This window comes from Nuphar pumila, chromosome 13, assembly GCF_984573655.1.
Source record: "Nuphar pumila chromosome 13, dmNupPumi1.hap1.1, whole genome shotgun sequence".
Taxonomy (NCBI): domain Eukaryota; kingdom Viridiplantae; phylum Streptophyta; class Magnoliopsida; order Nymphaeales; family Nymphaeaceae; genus Nuphar; species Nuphar pumila.
Genome location: NC_143261.1, coordinates 78,864,778 through 78,887,417, shown reverse-complemented (window position 1 = coordinate 78,887,417; position 22,640 = coordinate 78,864,778). Strand labels below are relative to the sequence as shown.

General features: G+C 38.8%; 1 protein-coding gene across 2 annotated transcripts in view; it reads left to right on the top strand.

Annotated features, from left to right (window-relative positions):
* Positions 1-22,640, top strand: part of LOC149818821 (alpha/beta-Hydrolases superfamily protein) — an 83,614-nt gene that overhangs the window by 19,397 nt on the left and 41,577 nt on the right. The gene's annotated exons all lie outside the window — the stretch shown is intronic.

Below are 22,640 nucleotides of genomic sequence, written 5' to 3'. Positions count from 1 at the left end.
CCGGCAGACCTCCCGACTACGCGAGCACATCTCTCTGCCTCCCCGTCGCCGGCGATCGACACCGGCGACATCCAAGCTCTGGTGAGCACCCGATCCCCTTTTTTCTGCTCCCGTCGGCCTTTCCCCCCTTCGAGCCGACGCCGACAACTCGCTGTCGGTCACCATTTCTTCTTCTCTGCCGACGATCGACTCAGGCGACAACGCCACCACCCAGCATCGGAGCTCCCTTTGGCCGTTAGAGGGCGCGCGCCAGTGACCCCCGGGAGCCTCTTCTCCTGTCTTTGTCTAGTGGCGGCAGGGCGCCAACAACGATAGTCGTCGACCACCACTGTCTCCTCTCATTTCCCTTGCGACATCATCGGCGACCTTCGAGCTTCGGCAACCCCTGTGCCCTGCGCCTCTTCTCTATCAGGCTCCTCTTGTCTTCCTCTAGCCATCGACCTGTTGCTGCCGCTTTCGGCCTCCATCGTGCTGACGACCTCGTTCCCCGACGACTCCCCCGTTGCAGTCTTCCAAGGTATAAACTCTTTCTTTTCCCTTTTCTCCTTTGTGTAGGGTCGGTCAACAGGGGGCTGAGCCCCCTGTCGTCGCCTCTTGTCGGCAGGGGGGTTCCCCCCCCCCCCCCCCCCTTGTCACCTTGTTGTGTTTCGGCAGGGGTTTCGCCCCCTGCCTCTTGGAGTCTTCTGTTAGGGGCGGGGGGGCTATAGCCCCACCCCTTTTTCTTGTTTGGTGGTGGTGGACCAGAGCCACCATCGTCGGTGGCTCTGGGTCCACCAGGAGGGGGGTGCCGAGCGCCCCTCCTCGTTGTCCCCTCCTTGCCACCTTGTATTCTGGTGGGTCGGCAGGGACCGAGTCCCTGCCACCACCTTGGGCTTTCGGGGGTGTCGGCAGGGACCGATCGAGCCCTGTCACCTCCCTTCTTTTGTTGTCCCGGCAGGGGGCAGAGCCTCCCTGCTCTCCTGTTGTTCCTCGGTAGGGTGTTCTGCCCCCCCTGCCTCCTTTGGTTTCCCAACAAGGGGCGAAGCCCCCCTGCTTTCCTGTTTCAAGCAAGGGGCAAGGCCCCCTGCACCTTGCTTATTCTCCGGCAAGGGGCTTTGCCCCCTTGCCTTGTTTTTGTTGCTGCCTGTTTCGTTCCCAGCAGGGGGTTGCGCCCCTGTCTCGTGTTTTGACAGGGGGTGTTCCCCCCTGCCTTGTTGTGGCAGGTGTGGCAGGGAGCTTATGCTCCCTCCCCTGCCTTTTTTTGTGCTGACAAGCAGGGAGCTCCTGCTCCCTGCCTTTGCTGTTGTTGTCAGACAGGGCTGAGGCCCCTGCCTCTGGCACTGTAGCCTGTGAGAGGCCTTGCTGCCTTTGTTGCTTCTTGTTTATCTTACGAAGGATACTAATGTTCTAAGCTCTCCAGGTTGAACGGTGGATCTAGCTCGCCCTTGTGGCTCGAGCTCTTGTCTGCCTACGTCATTGGCGTACGAGGACCCACAACCCCTTAAGGTAGGAGATTCTTGCGTGAAAGGACAGTGAACAGATAAATGCTAAAATAAGAAAAGATAACTAAAAGAGGATGATATATGTATACGTATAATATATATACGTATGTCTTTACCTTCAAGGACGCGGTTTCGCGATCCTTGTCCTCTTTACTTTCTCGCACTTTCCTTTTTGTTGCCGCCGTGCTATATGTGCCTAGGCTTTCCATTCCTGTCTTTACATTTCATGTCTTTTAACTCAAGGACGCGGTTTTGCGATCCTTGTCCTCTCTACTTTCTCGCACTTTACTTTTCTGCTGCTCCGCGCTTTGCGCCATGGCATTTACTTGTATATGTCTGTCTTTTACTACAGGACATCCTGGTCTTCCTTTACGTTCTCGCACTTTACTTCCTTGCATTTGTTGCCCCATGCTTTATGCACCCTGGCCTTGCTACTTGCTTTACTCTTCGTACCTTACTTTCCTATTGCTGCGATGTTGGTTGTTGCACTTACGTTCGTATATGCTTTGCTCATCCATGTATTCTTATCTCTGTCGTATGCTCTTTTACTTGCTTGCGCTTATCGTTTAATCGAGGTGCAACCCCCATGCTTCGTGAGTCGTCATTTACACTTGCGTAATCAGTATAGGATCTCATACCTCGTGTGTAGCTCTAGCGTTCTACCCTCGCGGTGCAGCTTCGCCCATCGAGTCTTGCCCCTTGATTTAACATTGTATTAGTATGTGCACGGGTTTGCCCCTTATCAGCTTGCACTTCCTGAGTGCAGCTTCGAGTGTATAGTGTATATCGTTTTACTTGTCTTAAAGGTCACGACACACACTTATGTACTTCGATTCTCCAAAGATGATGGTCTTAGGTGCAAACCTATTTTTTTAGGATGTATAGCTTTGTAAAGCAGAGATAGCGGATGAGTCTCCCAAATTGATGTATTTGGGAGAAGTGTGTTGCAACCTCAGTTCGCCTATTCTATACGACTCAGATAACCTTGTTTAGGAGCCTGTGCATGAGTAGGGCGGGAATCCTATTGAGGTACTTGCGTCATCGCTAGATCGACGTTACATCACTTCTGATGCGAGACCTAGTTTCTAGGCTTTCTAGTCAAACCACGATAGTTGACGCTTTTCCTTCTCTCACGAGATTATTGTTGGATCTCTTACGAGGAATCTATGTACCTCCTCTTGTAGTTGTATTCTTAGTCATGTACGATATGTTTGGGCTACGAAGAGCAGAACGAAAGGTCAGTAGTAACCTCTAAGTGTGTATTGACACATTAAGCTAATCCTGCTATGTGGATATTCGCCTAATAGGCAGATTACTGGCGATTGTCTAAAGGACCCGAGCACGATAAGTTGGAACTTGAATGAGTTCACTGTGGGCTTCTGTAAAGAAGATGTGTTGGGAGATTTCCTGCGAGAGATCCAGGTCCCTCTCATCGTGGTCGTACTTTTGAATAGGTACGTGGCATACTACGATGAGTAGGATGAGAGGTATATGTCTACCTCTAACATGCAATGGCATGTGTTTGAGATCACAAGAGTGATGTTTCTACCCTCGTTATGAGTTGATCCCTCTCATCGTGTTTGTACTTTTGAACAGGTACGTTGCGTACTGCGGTTAGTAGGATGAGAGGTGTATGGTTGCCTCGAACGCGCAATGGCGTGTATAATTTGTTAAAATGTATACTCAAGAACATTATTGTAAGTATAAATATATATACTTATATACATAGAGATACGTATACATATGTTATATGTATACGTATCTCTATATATAAGTATATATATTTATACATTTTTCTCTTTTTACCCGAAAAGGGTATTTTAGTCCTTTTACATTTTGCGCATATTCCATTTGGAATATGCTGTAATTTTTCCTTTATTTTTAAATTTCTTTTATTTTTTATTTTTCCTTTTTGTATTTACAAAAAGGTGCATTGGGGGTCTCCCCAATAGAGTCGTTGGGGAGCCCCCAACGGTCACAATTGTGACCGTTGGGAGCTCCCCAACGACTCCTTTGGGGAGCCCCCTTGCACCTCTCCTTTCTTGTATAAATAGGGGTGTTCCCCCTTGTTGTAAAATAAGCTTGAGAGTCTCAAGCATTTGCTTTTATTTATGAAATACATGCATTATTGCATGTTTATTATTTATACGCTTTTTACGTATTTTGTTCAAGTGTTGTGAGAGTGCTTTCGTGCACTTCTTTTATAAAGTATTTGTGCTTGTATGTGTATTGTCTCTTCGTAGACAATTTTACATGGTATCAGAGCTTGGTTGGTGATTGAAGATCGTGGGATCCTCTTTTGTTCGAGTGCCTCGAAAACCGTGCCTTCGGATCTTTAGAGATTGAAGTGGTGGATCTTGCTTCTCAAATATTTTAGAAGGATCTTGTGCAAGGTAGAAGTTGAAACATTGTATTGGTACGTCTTTTTTCTCCTTCTCTTTACGCCTTAATGGGTGAGAAAGAGTCTCACTTTGCCCTTGGCTTCAAGTTGAATGGGCCCAACTATCATATTTGGGCCGGGAATATGGAGGCCCACATAAAAGGAAAAGGATTGTGGGGTTATGTGCAAGGAACGATTCCGGAACCGGAACCCAAGATAACCGTAATGGACGGAAGTGAAATCAAGATTCTTGAGGGAGAGGAAAGGATCAAAGCTCTTGAGGAATACTCCAAGAAACATGACGAATGGGAAATGAAGAACTTCAAGATTCTTTCTTGGTTCTTCGCATCCGTCGAAACAAAGATTAATGCCAACATTATCAAATTCAAAAGAGCATCGGAAGCTTGACATTATCTCGAGAAAATGTATACATCAAGAGATCTATCCCATAAGTATTACCTTCAAAAGAAGGCCCTCTCCCTTACTCAAGGTGAAATGTCTATTAGGGAATATTTTGCCGATCTTTCCTCTATTTGGGATGAGCTCTCTATGCTCGAACGAAAATGGAGTGGAGAGGCAATTGAACTTCGCCACAAGCAACTTGAAGAAGATCGTTTCTTCAATTTTTTGAATGGGTTGAGACCGGAATTTGAGCAAATAAGGTCATCACTTCTATCCTCATTTACTCCTCCCTCTCTTGAAGATGTTCTCACCAAATTAAGTGGTGAGGAGACTCGTATGAGTTTATGTAAACAAGGATCAAGTGTTCTTATGGTTCCTTGTAATCATGAAGAAAACAATGAGGTTAATGTCGTATCAAGACCCGGAAATAATGTAAAGACCTATCGTCCTCCTCATTTTAAATTCCAAAATCAAGGAGGAGATGGTGGACAAAGAGGAAAGAGGGACTATAGCAAGACTATATGTCATTTTTGTAAAGAACTGGGGCATATCAAGCCCGTATGTCCCAAATGGAAGAAGCTTCTCGCTATGGCCACCACCGGTGCACCACAAAAGGAAGAGGCATCATCAAGTGGGTCACTCTCGTTGAACCAAATAATGGAAGCCCTTCAACCTCTTCTCAAGGGAGCTACATCCGGTGCCGCCGTGTCTACTTCTTCCATTCCAGGTAAAGTCTCTTGGCTTTTGGACTCAGGTGCATCTTTTCATATGTCCCCAAACATGTTTTCACTTTCCGATTATTCAAAAAATGTTTCTCCATCCTTTGTTTCCACTGCGGATGGAACCTCTCTTGAAATTAAAGGAATAGGTACTTTTGAAACTCAAGATTTTTTTATTCCTAAAATTAGATTTATACCTAAACTTAACTTAAATCTTCTCTCTGTTTCTCAACTCTCGGACCATGGTTGTGATATTAAATTTTCATGTGATAAATGTTTAATACATGATCGCCTGTCCGGGAAATTGATTGGGGAAGGCTTTAGAAAAGGCGATTTATACTATATGGAATCTCTTTAAGTTCCAAAATCTTTTTGTAATGTTGCCCGAAACAAAGATATAAATATGTGGCACAAAAGACTTGGTCATCCTTGTGATCATCGCAAAATTTTTCCTCTTTCGTTGTTTCTCTCTCTTCCTTTTCTCCTTTCCTTTTCCAACCTCTATTTTCCTCCTTTTTGAAGGGAGAAGAATAAAAGAAAGAAAAAGAAGGGAAGAGAAAAGGAAAGAAAGAAGGAGAGAAGATGAACTATTTTGCGCGGTTTCACTTGACCTTAATTTGAAAATATTTAGAAATTTAACTCGCCTCCGTTTTGAAAATATTGCGGGAAAAATGGAGAGACAGGATTCGCTCGTCGGTACGAGGTTCGACCGTTCCTGGCGCCTTTACCAGAGGTAATCGAACCAAGGATCGAATCTATACCTTTTGCTTTGCCTAAATATAACCTAAGAATTTATTCTAACTCTAATTGCATAAAGAATCATACTTGTGCAATACAAGGATGTATGCTCTTTTGAAAAGAACGTTTTTTTGGAAATTTTCAAGTATTCTGAGACGAACTTGGTAAAGGAGTGATTGAATCTAACTTAGGACTTGAGATAGATCAGAGAAGTCCCAAGTTTTTAAAGTAAATCAGAGTTTGGAAGGATAGATCTTGACTTTTGAGAAAGAATGATTTGAAAAAAAATGAAGTTTCACAATCAGAAATGGGTTTTGAATTTAATCATGGATTTAGGAGAAGAAGATGAAGTTTTGAAGTGATATTGAATTTGAATCTTAGAATGGATCTGAGAAAACCAAATGGTATTTAAGAGTAGAAATGGATTTAGGGAGTTCAAATGAGACCTGGAAATGGACTTGGATTTTGAAATCTAGAATTGGGAATGGAATTGGATCTCAAAATGGATTTAAGATCCGATGTAGAATTGGGTTTTGGATCCTGAAAAATGGATTTGAATCTAAGGTCTGAGATCCAATGTAGAGTTGGATTCTGGATCCTAGAATGGATTTTGGATCTGGAGTCTGAGATCCAATATAGAATTGGATTTTGGATCCTAAAATGAAATTGGATCTGAAGTCTGAGATCCAAAAGTGAAATTGGATTCCGGGTTCTAAAGTGGATTTTGATCTGAAGTCTGAGATCCAAAGTAGAATTGGGTCCTGGATCCTAAGATGGATTGGGATCTAAGGTCTGGAATCCATGATGCAATTTGGATCTGAAGTCTAAGATCCAAAAGTAGATATTGTATTTAGAAAACTGGATCCAAGTTGATCTAACTTTGGATTTGGGTCTTGAAAGTCCAAATGGGACCTTTGAAGATGGATCTGGGTTTTGAAAAACCCAGATTGAATTTAAAATTTAAGAAGAGTCAAGATTCAAAATCAATCTCAAACTTGTGATTTTTGAATTTGAAGAAGATAAGCTTGATTTTTGAATTTGAAGATGAATCAGAAACTTCAAAGTTAAATTGAACTTTGAAATTGAATTTGGAAATTTGAAGTTTGAATATAAAAATGATTTTGGAATTTCAAAGTCAAATTGGACTTTGAAATTGAATTTTTGGATCTTGAAATGAGATAAAATTGGATTTGAATAAGATTTGATCTGAGAAATGAAGAAGAAAAATCACTTGGAATTTTGAAAAGGAAATTTTGAAAATATGATGCAATTCTATCCTATATGATGAATGAATTTAAATTTTTGAAATTGGATTTTGAAAAGCTATTACATTCTTTAAATGAATTAAAATAAGATTGAAGATATAATACATCATTGACTATGGTCATTGAATGTATTATATAATAATCTATATTTAAATTCAGGTGAAGAATGAAGCACATTTGGTGCTTTTATAGAATTTAAAATGAAATTAATTCTCAATATACCCTGACTATAGCCATTGATATATATTTTGAATTAATTTTAAGTTAAATTCTGATAAAAGAAGAAAATATTTGAGGAAATATGATGAATTTTGAAAACGGATCTAGTGTGGATCCAGTGTTATTTCGTAAAAGATAAAAATACTAAGTTTTGTCTACACCCTGACTATGGTCATTGATGTGGATCATCAACTTAGGATTAATTTACCTCTTACGAAATGGTGCACGTGTCATTCGTGTTTCCATTTGTGAAATTTTGAAATATAAAGGCAAAAAGTATGAAAAACAAGCAATCTATGATATTTACTATGCTCATTCATTCTATCTAAAACAGGAAATGTAAATTTTCATTAAGATCTAACTATTACAATACACCAAAATTGGAAATACAACTCCCAATTAATGACTTTTTCCACATATTCCTTGCAAAACACTTGGTTAGCATGAAAAATTGAAGAGAAATGGCTTATACCACGTGGATATCTACAAAATATTCATATGAATGATGGAAAGATAGAGGGAATGATATGCTTATACATGTACATGGATACGCATGCATGTGTCATTTATAGGTATATATATATATGGATATATATGTATGAGAGAGGAGATGAAATAATGAGCTGTAAGTAGTGGCTAAAGATGAAGTTGTGAAGTGGACAAAATCTACAGCAGCGGTGACAAGGGATGAATGTGGGTGTAATGAATAGCGGTGGGCTGTAATATAAGTGAACAATGCTAGTTGCAGCAATAATTGTGTTGCTGTATCAGCATTGGTAGTGAAACAGGGATGGAGGCATATACATGGGGAGGACATGGTTGATGCAAGTGGCTGCTGTATAATGACGAAGATGATGCAACAGTGTAGGTGGTTTTAAGTGAAGGTGACAGGTGATGTACAGAGAAGATGCAGATGGTAGCATGCAAATATGGTAGGGGTGGTTGAATGGGCTGGTTAGTGGCTGGTCGTTTATTCAGCGACAGTATAATGGGTGGCAATGACACCTTTTGCTGTAACAAGATGTGAAGCATAGGGTATCATAAAAAAAATGATGACAGCTGATGTATAACTAGTCATGAAGCACAGCTTGGATGCGACAGAAAAGGTGGATGTTGAGTGGGTTTGGATATGCTGAAGGGTGGGTATCATTGTGGTTGGTTGGTGAACAGAATGACATTTGCAGAAGATTGCTGCAATATGATACTACAGTAGGGGGATGTATGCCTGTAAGTGTTTTAAGAGGATGAATTGTAGTGGATATGGCATAATTAAGGTTTAGGTGGGAGTGTAGCACCTGTAAATGAAGGCTGTCGTAGTGCTACAACGATGATTGCAGGGGAAGAAGTTGATGCATAGGTGGAAGGTGGTGATATCATGAAGTGCAAGGAGATGGAAATAATGGAACAAGTATTGTGCGGAGACTAAGCACGATATGCTAGGGTAGTGGTGTATGTACTATAGTAGAGTGAAGAGGTAATATACAGGTAGCTGATGATGCTACAGGAAGGACAACCAAAAGTGTTGTGCGTAGCATGTGCTATGAAAATGGTGAAACAAGTGTGTAAATGTAGTTGAAATCAGTGACAGTGGTGGAAATGTGATGGTACAGTAGACAAATGGATGTTGTGCAAATGGGCAGATTTGGTTACTGAAGGTGGTAAGTGAAAGGGGGATGATATCAATGGTGGTGCTGTGATGCTAAGATAACTGTGAGTGTGGCAGTGAAATGGGGAAGAGTTGATACCGAAGGCTGAGGATGGACATAACCATAACCAGCGTGAGTAGCTCATGGAGCATAGTCAGAATGCCATTGTTGTGCCTCTGTAAGTGATCCATGCTTGAAATGGTGGACCATACCCAGCAACCTACCGCTGCTGAATATTTGGATAAACATTCATTACAGATTGAACTGATGAAGCTACTACCAGCAATGCGTCTTTGCCAAAAAAAAAAATTTTCCAACCTCAAAAGTCACAAAAATACACAAACGACAAAAGCAGATGAAACCACTACTCTATTTAAAATAAGCGCCCAACATGCCTTCTTCAAGGATTCTACCAAACTATAAACCAAGAACAAGATCAACCATAGTCCTACATTTTTTTTTCTTTTCTGATATACAGCTAAAGGCAGTATTGATCTTACAATCCTACTTAGTTACAGAAATTAAAGCAAGTGCTAGATTTCATTGCAAAGGAATACAAACTCTGCTAAGCGTTCTTCAGAAGCGCTGAAGAGGAACACCGTTCCACGTAGACATCCATTTCCCAATTCACACTCTTGTTTTAGCAGTAAAATGAAGTCCTCAAAGGCTGCAGCACGCGGCATCTAACCATCATAACCCACCTGAATCCTAAGATCGTGAGCTATTGACAGGCCACTCTGACCTGAGGATTTTCAAAATCTCCCCAATATATGGCACTACTTCCTCAAGACAAAATTCTGTCGTAAGGGGATAACAGGGAAAGAAAAAAAAAAGAACGGACTATCAAAAATAGAGCTGAAAGTGATCAACAGCCGAAGACCAAAATGTAGGTTAATTAATCATGGCAGCAACAGGGGATTAGGATTATCGGGATGTATATAGACATGGCACAGGTATGGTGGAAACAGAATTTCAGAAATCACAGAATGTTAAGAAAATGCAGAAACTGAAATGGAGATGATACTCTTAAGCAGAAATATAACCAAAACAAAATGACCATAATGATAATCAAAGTAGGAAATCAAGCAGGAATGAGTAAATTGAGCGTGATACCTTCATAGGGAGTGCTATTCCAAAACAAGACGCCAAGACTTATGCGTGATTTCTGTCGGAGTTCTGAAGGAGGGGACTGAGGCTTCTCTTCTACCGTGGAGGTCTTTTCCTACTGAAGAAGAAGAGGATGTGCTACTTGATTCCTGTAATTGCAGAGTTCTGAATGAAAGAAGAGTTCGGCCGCAGGATTCAGTTCAAACCAAATGAAGAGGAAGGCTAGATGAAGTTAATGGATGATATCTTAGCCAGGAGGGGTGAAGACGGGTCCTTTCTCTCTCCTGCGTGCTCCCCTTTTAAAGAAGGAGAGGAGCATTCGAGAGAGAGGGGCGGTTGAAGATGAGAGGTTGAGGGAGAGGAGGTTGTTTTGAAGATGGAGGGTCGGGCTGAGAGGGAGGATGCGCGGGAAAGAGGCCATTGCCTCTTTTCCAAAATTCCAAAAGAAGGATCCCCCCTTTTTAAGTTTTTTATAAAATGGCTCAAAATGAGGTTTTGGGCAAAAATTCCATTTTCAAGTTTTAAAAACTATTTGCTTTTCCTCAATTTTTGATTTTCATATTGGTTTTCCATTTTTTTGTATTTTTGTAGTAGAAAACTAAGGTTTTAAAAGAAAACAAAGTTTTAAACACTAAATTTTTGTATTTTTCTGAGGAATATTTACAAAAGCATTTTTCTGAGAATTTCAGACCATTTTGGAGAAATTTCTTCAGAAAGTGGGTTTGGACCCAAGTTTTGAGAAAATGTTCGAGTTTTTAAAACTCGAATCGAGGAATACAACGCAATGGATCCAAACGGATGTCGGATGGTCCGTCCGAACTATTTAAAGGTTATTTTTGGTATTTTCTATAATTTTAATTTAAAATTTGGACAATGAGACTCAGATTTGGGTCTGGACAAGGGATCCAGATCCGAAATCAATTTAGACATATGAAATGAATTTAATTTCAATAAAACTTGAGAAATGAACTGGAATTTAGATTTGAAATGACTCATTTGCTAAAAAAAATGAATTTAGGGGCAAAAAGGGAATATTTAAAAGATTTTGAAAAATTTGGAGTGTTCACAATCCTAATATCACCAAGTTATCTTATTTACATTTTGGAAATGACCTATGTAAAAGTTCTTTTTCTTGTAATGACTGTATTCTCGGAAAAATGCAAAGTTTACCTTTTGAGCAAAGAACTATGTTCTCATCTAAACCCTTTGAAATTGTTCATTCCGATGTTTGGGGACCCGCACCTGTAGTCTCAAAAGGAGGCTTTTCTTATTATGTTATTTTTGTGGATGATTTCTCTAGATATTCATGGATTTTTTTTCTTAAATTCAAACATGAAGTCTTTTCGTGCTTTAGAACCTTCCATTCAATGATCAAGAATCAATTTAATAGTAACATAAAGATTTTTAGAAGTGATTCTGGAGGAGAATATCTCTCCAACCAATTTAAAATATATCTTGAAGATCAAGGAATCATTCACCAGAGATCTTGTCCTAAAACCCCTCAACAGAATGGGTTGGCCGAAAGAAAACATAGGCATATCATTGAGACCACTAGAACCCTTCTTATTTCTCAAAACATCCCTAAAATTTTTTGGGCTGAAGCAGCTCTTGCTTCTGTTTATCTGATAAATCGCTTGCCTTCTAGAATATTAAGGAAAATATCCCCTTTTGAGATTTTATATAAACTTGAACCGGATTATAATAGGTTACGAGTCTTCGGGTGTAAGTGTTTCATACTTACGGATAAGAATGACAAACTCTCTCCCAAGGCTATTCCCTGCGCTTTTCTTGGATATTCTGAAACTCAAAAGGGATTTCGATGCTATGATCTTCGAGAAGATAAGTTATATGTCTCTAGAAATGTAACTTTTTTGGAAAATGAAAGTGGATTTGAAAAAAATGTTTCTCAACAAGAAAATTTTGATTATTCCTTCCTTTTTGACTTATTGTCTAGTAATGATGATACATCTAGTGATGATGATGTATCATCAAACCATGATGAGAACATTGAGAGTAATATCGAAGAGCATAACCAACAAGAAGGCAGGATTTCAAGTGATCCTATAACATACTCTCGTAGAAACCAAAACACCTTTAGAAGTGCTATTGATCAATATAGTGAACTTGTTCCTGTTCTCGATCACCGAAGATCGGAGAGGAATAGGAGACCTCCCACTCGTTTTGTCTCCTTTGATTCCTTCTCACCCCGATATAGGGCTTGTCTTAGTGCCATTCACTCTTATTTTGAACCAAAAAATTTTGAAGAAGCAAAAAAATGTATAGAATGGCAAGAAGCTATGCAAAATGAACTTAATGCTCTTAAAAGGGCTGAAACTTGGGACTTCCAAACTCTACCCATAGGAAAGAAAACTATAGGCTGTCGATGGGTTTTTAAGGTTAAAACTAAGAGTGACGGATCTCTTGAAAGGTATAAGGCTCGCTTAGTTGCAAAAAGGTATGGGCAAGAGTATGAAATTGATTATGCAGAAACTTTTTCTCCTGTAGCCCGAATGGTTACAGTTAGATGTCTTATCACTATTGCATCTATTAAAAATTGGAATATCTTTCAAATGGATGTGAAAAATGCCTTTTTAAATGGTGATCTAAATGAAGAAGTGTATATGGATGCTCCACCAGGCATGGAGATCCCTAAAGATAAATTCCTTCGTCTTCGAAAGGCCCTTTATGGTTTGAAACTGGCCCCCAAAGCCTGGTATGACAGATTTACCAGTGTAATGCTGGAAAATGGTTTCTCCTCCTGTTATACTGACACTGCTCTATTTACTAGAAAATCTAAGGCAGGGATTGTTATATTATTACTATATGTTGATGACATGTTAATTACAGGTGATGATGTTCAAGTTGTCAAGGGTATTAAGTCCGTCTTGACTTCAAAATTTGAGATGTCAGACTTGGGTTTTCTGACATATTTTCTTGGAATTGAGGTTGCCTATTCGCAACGTGGTTATTTTTTATCTCAGTCTAAGCTTGCTTGTGAGATTATTGACAGATCAGGAATTTCTGATGACAAAGTATGCGAAACCCCTGAAGTTGTGGGAGCAAAAATGAAGATTGACGACGGTGTTCCCCTAATCGATCCTACTCCTTACAGACAGTTGGTAGGTTCTTTAATGTATCTCAGCATTACTCGACCCGATTTGTCACATGCTATACACATCGCCAGTCAGTTTCAACATGCTCCTACAACCGTTCATATGAGTGTTGTGCTTCACATCATCAGATATTTGAAGGGAACGGTGAATAAGGGAGTATTCCTATCTTCTTCTTCTGAATTAAAATTGCTTGCTTATACTGACTTAGATTGGGGAGGTGACCCTAGTAACCGTCACTCCACCACTGGTTTTTGTATTTTCTTAGGAGAATCTTTGATCTCATGGCGATGTAAAAAGCAACAGAAGGTCTCCTTATCATCCACTGAAGCCAAATACAGAGCCATGGCATCTACCACCATGAAAATAGTATGGATTCGACGTCTTTTGGAAGATATGAGAGTAGTTGTCAAAGAACCAACAAAGCTTTGCTGTGACAATAAAAGTGCAATCTACATTGCCAAGAACCACACATTTCACGAGCGAACAAAGCATATAGAGATGGACTGCCATTATGTCAGGGAAGAATACTTGAAGAAGGTCATTGATCTACCATACGTGACGTCTGAGTATCAACTTGCGGACTTCTTCATAAAAGCTCTTTGTTCGCCTAGATTTCATTTCCTTCTTGCAAACTTGCGATTATCACACCGTAAGTTTGAGGGGGGGTGTTAAAATGTATACTCAAGAACATTATTGTAAGTATAAATATATATACTTATATACATAGAGATACGTATACATATGTTATATGTATATGTATCTCTATATATAAGTATATATATGTATACAATTTTCTCTTTTTACCCGAAAAGGGTATTTTAGTCCTTTTACATTTTGCGCATATTCCATTTGGAATGTGCTGTAATTTTTCCTTTATTTTTAAATTTCTTTTATTTTTTATTTTTATTTTTTATTTTTCCTTTTTGTATTTACAAAAAGGTGCATTGGGGGTCTCCCCAATAGAGTCGTTGGGGAGCCCCCAACGGTCACAATTGTGACCGTTGGGAGCTCCCCAACGACTCCTTTGGGGAGCCCCCTTGCACCTCTCCTTTCTTGTATAAATAGGGGTGTTCCCCCTTGTTGTAAAATAAGCTTGAGAGTCTCAAGCATTTGCTTTTATTTATGAAATACATGCATTATTGCATGTTTATTATTTATACGCTTTTTGCGTATTTTGTTCAAGTGTTGTGAGAGTGCTTTCGTGCACTTCTTTTATAAAGTATTTGTGCTTGTATGTGTATTGTCACTTCGTAGACAATTTTACATAATTCACATAAATGATAATCATGCGCCTTCACAAGTAAGATGCTCGATTGGGTTGAAAGACCAGAGCATGTAGAATGGGACGACGGTTAAGAAACCCTCCGTCGTGCTCATTCGGGACGGTTTATCAAGAGAAAGGATGGATGGTACAAAACTCCGATGGACAGTCATTAATGGCAATCTCGGGCAAAGATCTGACTTCTCCAGTCATCGGAGGTTAGGGGAAATCCTTCAGGCCAGTTCTGCAGAAGTTCGGATGCGCATCCATTGGGTCTTTGTTTGCCTTTGGGGATTTACTCTCTTGGTCACTGGTCATCCCTTTAGGAAGCGGACTCAATCAGTCATTCGGGGTATAATAAAATACATAGCATAATGGACCCTCGAATCGATCTCGGTTGTTTCTACGTTTTGCCTTGTGCGTACCCACAACGGCCTGCTCATAATGAGACAAGATATAACTTATACGCATGATCATGAGATATGCATATTGTAACGTGAACTGATTGCTTGCTTGTTAGCTCGGTAGTTCGGTACGCTACTCGTTGAGCTATGTACGCCTGCCGAGGCGTTACTTTAGTTGGTTAAATTGCTTACGCAGTTCCTTGCTTAGTATTAACTAGCTTCTCATATTAGTTAAATGTTTATCATGTGTAACTTATGAATTGCTTGTGATGCAATAGCTTCTGCCTTGCGATTAATGTAGCTATTTGCCGATAGACTGAGTCATATATTTTGCGAGCATCGTTATAAATGTTCGTCTTGTTCAGTTGCTTTGCTTGATTGGTGGATAAAGTTAGTTACTCTTCACCTATAGTATATGTTGGAGTGCTATAGTTGCTTGTTTAGCACTATGGTTCTTACTGCTCTTGTATGTAGCTGTTTGCTTTACTAGAGATTTGCTTACTCCACAACACATTTGGTTTGATCTGCTAGTCTTGCTTGTTCCTACTTGAGCTAGCGTTTATCTTGCTTATTGCAGCCTTTGTTCTTTCTTGTCTTTTGCACCCCTACTAGTCTGTTGTGAGACTGACCCATTTCATAAGCAGGTGGTGAACAGGTTGAGACAGCTTGCGATGGCACGATGACGCGATGCATTCAAGGCAATGCCCTTTCCTGACGTTGCGCTCTTGGGAATACTTTTGATAGATGTCGTATAAAGTTTCTTGAAAGCATCTCTTCTGATTAGAACTCTGGATTTCTAAAACTGTATTACCAAAACGTGGTTTTTCTTTTCATTTCAATAAAATATATATTCGAGTTGCAAATCGGTTTATGAGGGGAAGATTGCATTTGCGTTGTAATGCGCCCAAAGTCTAGGGATTTGCTGTTTTAAACCTGATCTTCCGCTGAAGTTTTGTTTCAACTCTGATAAATGATTGATTTCAAAGCTTTCAACCTTTCTCATAAAAGGTTTCAAGTCCACGATTTTGGGGCGTTACACTTCTGCCCTCTATAAATAAGTGGGTGTGAGCATATATGAGGTTGGAGAGAGTGATGGATAGTTTTTCAGGTTTTGAGTGTTGTAGTGAGGCTCTTTTGTAATTTTTCATTTCTTTTATATTATTTGAATTTCATACTTAGTGAAATTGTTTATTTTTAAGTCTTGTGTTCTATGGATATTTTCATTGTGAATGAGTGTTTAACTACGTTATATTCTTGGCTCATGGGATGTACTCCGAAGTGCATTGGGATCCATACCATTTTGTGCCATGGTATTAGATCAAGGTATCTTGGTCTTGGTATCTTGTTTGTGTTTGTGCTTCGAAAAAAATATTTGAATTAATTAACGGCTTGGACTCAAGACTCTCGTATTTCGGTATATATTTTATTTGGATTCTCTACTTTAAATATTTATGGTATGTATTAAAAAAATGTGTTTGAAATATAGTAGATATTTATTAATATGTTAAAAATAAATATGTTTTCAAGTTAATTAAAATTAGAACTTGTGAAAAATTATTGACTTTTGATATATGTTTTTGTGTAAGCATGTTTACATGAAATATATGTTTTGATTATGAATATGTATATTTTTGAAAAATGTCGTCATGAAAATTATATTTTACAAGAGTATATGGTTTTCTTTAAAATCTTAAATACTATGCTTATATGTTTTTTATGTTGTTTGCAAAGTACTATTTTTTTTATGTATTTGCTTTTTCATAATGATCATTGGTGCCCTTAAGCATGTGTCAAAGCATGATTATTATTTATATTATATAAATTTTATGTTAAAAATGTGTTCTTTAAGAAATTTAGATTCTTGTGTAATGTATATCTTGAATCATCATAATTTTAATTCTTTGGTAATACCATGAATATCTTGTATGCTCTCGTATCGACATGCTCATGTCCTATATTTTTATGTGTCTTCAATGATTGACTTTAAGATATTGCTCTCATTGTGCTAAATTAATTCTTTGAAAAACATCATCGATTGATTATGCTTGAGAATGATCTTTGATATTTTTATATATGACTGTAATACCCGTGAATTTTATCCGATAAATAAACTTGAAATTTATGTTCTTGAACTGAATACCAGATAATTTTTATTATTGTATGTGTTAATTGTATTTAGATATCTGATATTCTATTTGGATCTTCAATGTTGGAACCTTTATACCCTGTCCAGAACTTCGATTTTCCATTTGAATCTTAGTTAACGGATCTCAAACATTTTAAGTGGATAACCAATAAGGAATTTTAAGCAAATGGATTGGATCTTTGATATTGGATCCTCCATATCAGGGTCATATTGGATATTGGATCCAAGACAAATGGAGTTGATCCACGATGTTAAAACCGGATTTTAGTGAGGAAAATTTCAACATCGGATCTATAACACTTTCATGGGATCCGTAGTAGCTTATGCGAAGTTTAGACCCACAATATTTCTTTTGGATCCTGGACATCGGAGAGGTAAGAAGGGTAGGGAACCAATTAAAATTTACTTGGATCCGTTATAAGTCACGTGGAAACCACGATAGTGTAAATTAGATACACAGTTCCAAATCATATGATCAAAATTTTGGATCCATGGATCCAGATTTAGTAAGGGGACTTGCGAAGCCGAATGAACTTTGGATCCATAATAATGTAACTGAATCCACTGAATTTTATTAGGGTTACATTTTAAAAACTTAAATATCTAAAGTTAAACGTTTAAAACGGGTCCGGATCCTCTGGTGGACCCGGACATGCCCAAACCTGGACCTCGCTGTGATGGGTCGCGGGTCACGGGTTCGGTCAAACCAAACCCGCAACAGTAGTGCGTCAAAAAGGTAAACATGAAAAAAAAAGGGGGCTTTAAGTTAAAAATGGTTGGGGCTGCTACAAGCCCTGCCCGATAAGAAGGGGCGTTAGGGTTCTCTCAGAACCCTAACGCATGTTGTATCATGTAGAGGAGGGGGGCTGAGATGGTGCGCAGCCGCCGGTGTGGGGGGGTAACAGCTCTTATAAATCCCTCTTCTCTCGCTCTCCCACCCACTCATCTCTTCCTTCTCCTCCTGCACTCTCTACCTCCCTATTTCTTCCTTTTCTCTCAGTCTACCTGCGTGCAGCAACCTCGACCATCGCCGACGCCGGTCAATGCTGCCGGCGACCTTGCACGATAGCCGAACCTGCCTCTCCTCTCGTCTCCCTGTTCCTCTCGATCGTGCTCGATAGTGGAGCCGTGAACGCTGGCGAAACCTCCCTCTCGCAGCATCAACCACCATCATGCTGGAAAAAGGTAGGTCTTACTGATATTTTTACTTGTTTTGGGTATTGGGTGTGTTCGAGCAGTCGATGTGGGTTTGCCGAAAATCCCAGACCTTCAATTTGGGGATTTCAGACTTCGATTAGTGGGGTTTTTACAGTTTGCAGGGTATCTTGTGTGAAGCTTGCAGTATGCACTCTGTCCAACTTTTCCTTCTCCCTTTTTGATTGCTCTGGGATTCGATCATTGCTTATGTTGTTTACTTGGATGTAGGGAGGACAAATCAGCTGAACTGGCCTATCTAGGACACAACCATATTCTTCAGGTTTAGCCTGGGTATCCAAAAATATGGACCCAATTAAGTTTTGCGTTGTTATTGGACGTAGCAATTCTATTCCATTCCAAAAATCAATTGACCTTGCCGAGGGCTGTGGTAATGCAGCTACTTAATGTGTCAATTCTGAAAATTGAAAAAAAAATATGTATGTTAGGGTTAACTTGTGAAATAGCTGGCGATAATGAGGTTTGAAAAAAAAAAAAAACTTAATTGACACTTATGGTTCAGAAATGGCAGGGCAAAATACGAGGCACCTGGTAGGCATTTGTTAAATAGATTTTCTCATAGCTTTTGTGCCTGGATACACAGGGAACCATAATGCCTCCCATGTTGACATGGGTACAGATCTGGGTGGTACCATGGAGAAATTTTTTTAAAGACAGCAACCAAATGGATACATGCACATAGGGTGCAGAGTGCAAATCAGCTACTTATGTTATATTAATATCATAGGATTGTCAATCACTAGTTCATACTTTCAGGTGGCAATACAGGATTATATTTATGAGCTTTGAGATATGAACTTTGTTCATAAATATTTCTTTACACTGCTCTTTTACATGTACACATTTCAGTTATGTCAACATGCTCTAGTTGAACAAAGTTTCCATGCATAACTCATACTGGTGTGTATCTCCATGTCCACGTTCCATATGTTTTCTTCAATAACATGAAATTTTGTGTTGCTGACCAACTTTTTGACAAGATCTGTGGAGATTGTTTTCCAAGTATGTTTCATGAGTTGTGTCTGCGGGATGCCCCACTTGCATTTACTGTCTATGGTATTTATTTAACGGATCTCTTGGATGTCATGAACCACTGATGGTATCTTTTAAAAAAAAAAAAAAGGGGGGTTGGTTGAGCTAATCCTACCAAGGAGAGCCTCTAGTGCTTCAGTTGCAACCAAATTTGAATGCCGATTAGTCTTAATGATATTGGTGTTAACACCGCTTGTAATACAGTGGTTAACTCTCATTTAATTTCCTTTAGAATTATAACAGTCGTTCTGTTCTGTTAACCCTGGTGGTCATACACTGAAGTCAGGAATCTGTTTACTGCTTTCAAAATGTTTTGCTATGATTTGATGTGCATTAGAAACCGTTGTATTCTATTATTTAATCTGGTTAGCAATTGACATTGTATCCAATTGGATGGTAGAAAGTAGAACGTTGATAACAATAGTTACTTGCTCTAGAATGCATCAAAATTTGTGTCCAATCTTCAATTGTATCCATATTGTATTTGTGCAGTGCACTCTCAGTTGGTATGCATGTTGCTGCATACATTACTGTGCACCCACAGAAATATGTATACATTTTCTGTGGTGACATTAGTGAAGAATGAACTCCGCCTTGGATATGTTCTGCTGCACACACATAGAAAATTTAATGTGTGATTCCCATTGCTGTCATGACTATACATGTGCCCATACCCTACACATGGGAGTTGAACCCTTTCTCAGGAAGTTGACCCCTAGTGCATCATGTCACACCTGGAAGATCAGAGAGTCGACCCTGGCATAACATGAGTCAGTTCTTGGTTGCCATGTTCGGGCATTATGCTTATAGCAAAAATTGAGTGATATTATACATCAGTGAAAAATTGTGTCTAGATCTTTACCGTCAATAAGAATTTTGATTCACTTTGAAAATGGCATATGAGCATTCTACTAGTAGTTGGAAATATATGATGCTACCTATTTGTGAAACACTATGTTTTATTTGTAACTTGATATACAAATGGTATGATGTGCAATTTGTTTATATATGAAATTATGGCATGTAAGCTGCTGACATTCAAATCTGGAAATGTCTGAGTTTGACTGTTTTCTGTAAGAGAGTTGTGAGACATATTAAAGAAATGTCAATGTTTGTAGCATGCAGTCAAGTTATGTGAATTGCTTTTTTTCCTTGTCCACTGTGAAGTCAAAATAAATGATAGGGAGTTTGGGAATCTTGCCTAATTGGGCAATATGAATTGGGTACCTAATGCAGGTACTTTGGTTAATGAGCTTGCACTCAATGTTGATAACATTAGTGAGAAAATTCAAGGTTTATTTCTGTGAGCCTGACTGGTTTAAAGATACCAGGGCATTTGTGTCCGATTGGTTTAAAGGTATCGAAGCGCTTTGGGTAATAACCATAACATTGATGAGAAACTTAAATTTAATTTCTATGGCCTGACTGGTTTAAAGGTACCGAGGCTTGTGTGCTTGACTGGTTTAAAGGCACCGGAGCACTCTGAGTGGGTTTAAGCAATCAATATGGAGAAAAGATTTGGATGATTCATACACCTTGGTAAAATGAGTAAGGTTGGAATTTTACTGCTATGATAGTAGAAGGAAGTTGGGGAAATACCCCATACTTCGGGAAAATAATTAAATGAAAAGATTAACTCACTCAGATTCGGGCTTACCTTGAAGAGGGTAGGTGGTACAAAACTCCGGGGACATGTTTATTTGTTTCGAGCTAAAGTGACTCGTTGGTCTCCAGTCCTCGAAGTTGGGGGACTCGGACTACCAATATGTCCTAGGTGGTAGCTATTTGCTCTTCTGCAGAAGTTAGGGATGCATCCTGTTTTGGTTTTGGCCTTTGGGAGGTTCTCTCGGTCACTGACCGCTCCCTTGGGATTTCAGTCTCAGTTAGAACGTTCGGGTTAATAAAACAACTTTGAATAATATACCCCCGAACGTTCTCTTCTGTGATGGTTGCCTCGGCCCGTGTGTACCCGCGGGATAAGAAAAGATAAACATCAATAAGAACATTTTAGGTATCACAGTGAGTGGTGTACTAGGGAGACATGTTTATATTCTTCCAGTATGTTCTGAGCTTGTGATGAAATGACATCCTGAAATGTGTAGATATGAGATAATCAAATTCTTATTAGGATTGTTACATGAATGTTATGCATGACTGTTATTGTTGTTGCAGAATATGATTTAATTGCTTAATGTCTTACTTGCTAAATTGTTGTTTTGCATAAAATGTTGTAATTGCTTAATTATAATTGTTGCATAATCTGTATGCCTGCTTAGATACATGTTTGTTACTGCTGTTACATAACCTTCTTTGTGTGAGTCTTAATAGGCTGAAAACTCACACATGGCACCCACATCCCATACTTGACACATAATATACTTACAAGAAAAATTACAGTTTTTCCTACTTAGACGTGGTAGTCTAATTCCAATCAATTTACTATTTTCAAGTAAAGAATAGGGTTTATGAGCGGTTGCGGGATGAGGCATCGGATCGAGATTTTTGGATTTATTGTTCCAGGGATAGTTTGAGTTCCTTTTATGATTTTAACTCTGATGATTTTCATTAATAAATGGAATGAAATAAATGTGTTGGGTTTTCTCTCCACCGTAGTGTCTCAAAATACTTAACCCTATATTATTTCTTGTTTCTGCTGTTATAAAAAAAATAAAATAAAAAAATCCTCTTAAATTTGGGTTAAAATTTTGGGGTGTTACAATGACTTGTGTTCATTTCTCTTTATCATTCGTATTACAAATGACTCTTGCATATGCTTTGTTCACATATACTTGAATGCATTTTATATGTCATAATATTAACTTGTTTTCTCCCTATGAATTGTATTTTACCCCCTAATAGGTTCTTGTGCTTGTGTCCCTTAGAAGGTTTATATTTGATGCATTGTGAGTGATATTTATTATGTAGTATGATAATTATGTATGCTTTTGGGTTTATAAATAGTTCCTCGAGAATATCTTTGTGTTATTTTCTTAATGTTACATGTCATTGTTGTCTCGTAATAGACTTATGATTTAAATCTAAAAGGCTTCTTTTTTAGATCATATATATTGTTCGTCTTTTCTTTGAGAGTTATTGGACCCTTTGTATGTGATGTGCCTTAGTGCACTTATTCCTTGATTGGTGGATTTATGAATTCATTTTTGAAGAATTGCTTATGTTAAGCATGATTCTTGTTTGCTTATTAAATATTATAAAAATTGTTATGTGACATTGTTGGGCATATGATTGCACTACATTCATTCTAAGATTTCATCTTCTTTATTGGATTTTTTATTTGAAATTGTCTTTTCAAATCGGTTATTTTTATGAACTCACCTATTTGAAAAATGATTTTCATGAGTATTTATTGCCTTCTTATGGCATTTGTTGTGTCCATCACAAAATTTTATATGATGCATCATTTCTCTTGGCCTTGTTATTGTTGAATCAAAGATTTTTGTTGGGGTGAGTTGTGTGCACCTCGTTTTATGTTAGTTTAGATTGTTAACTTG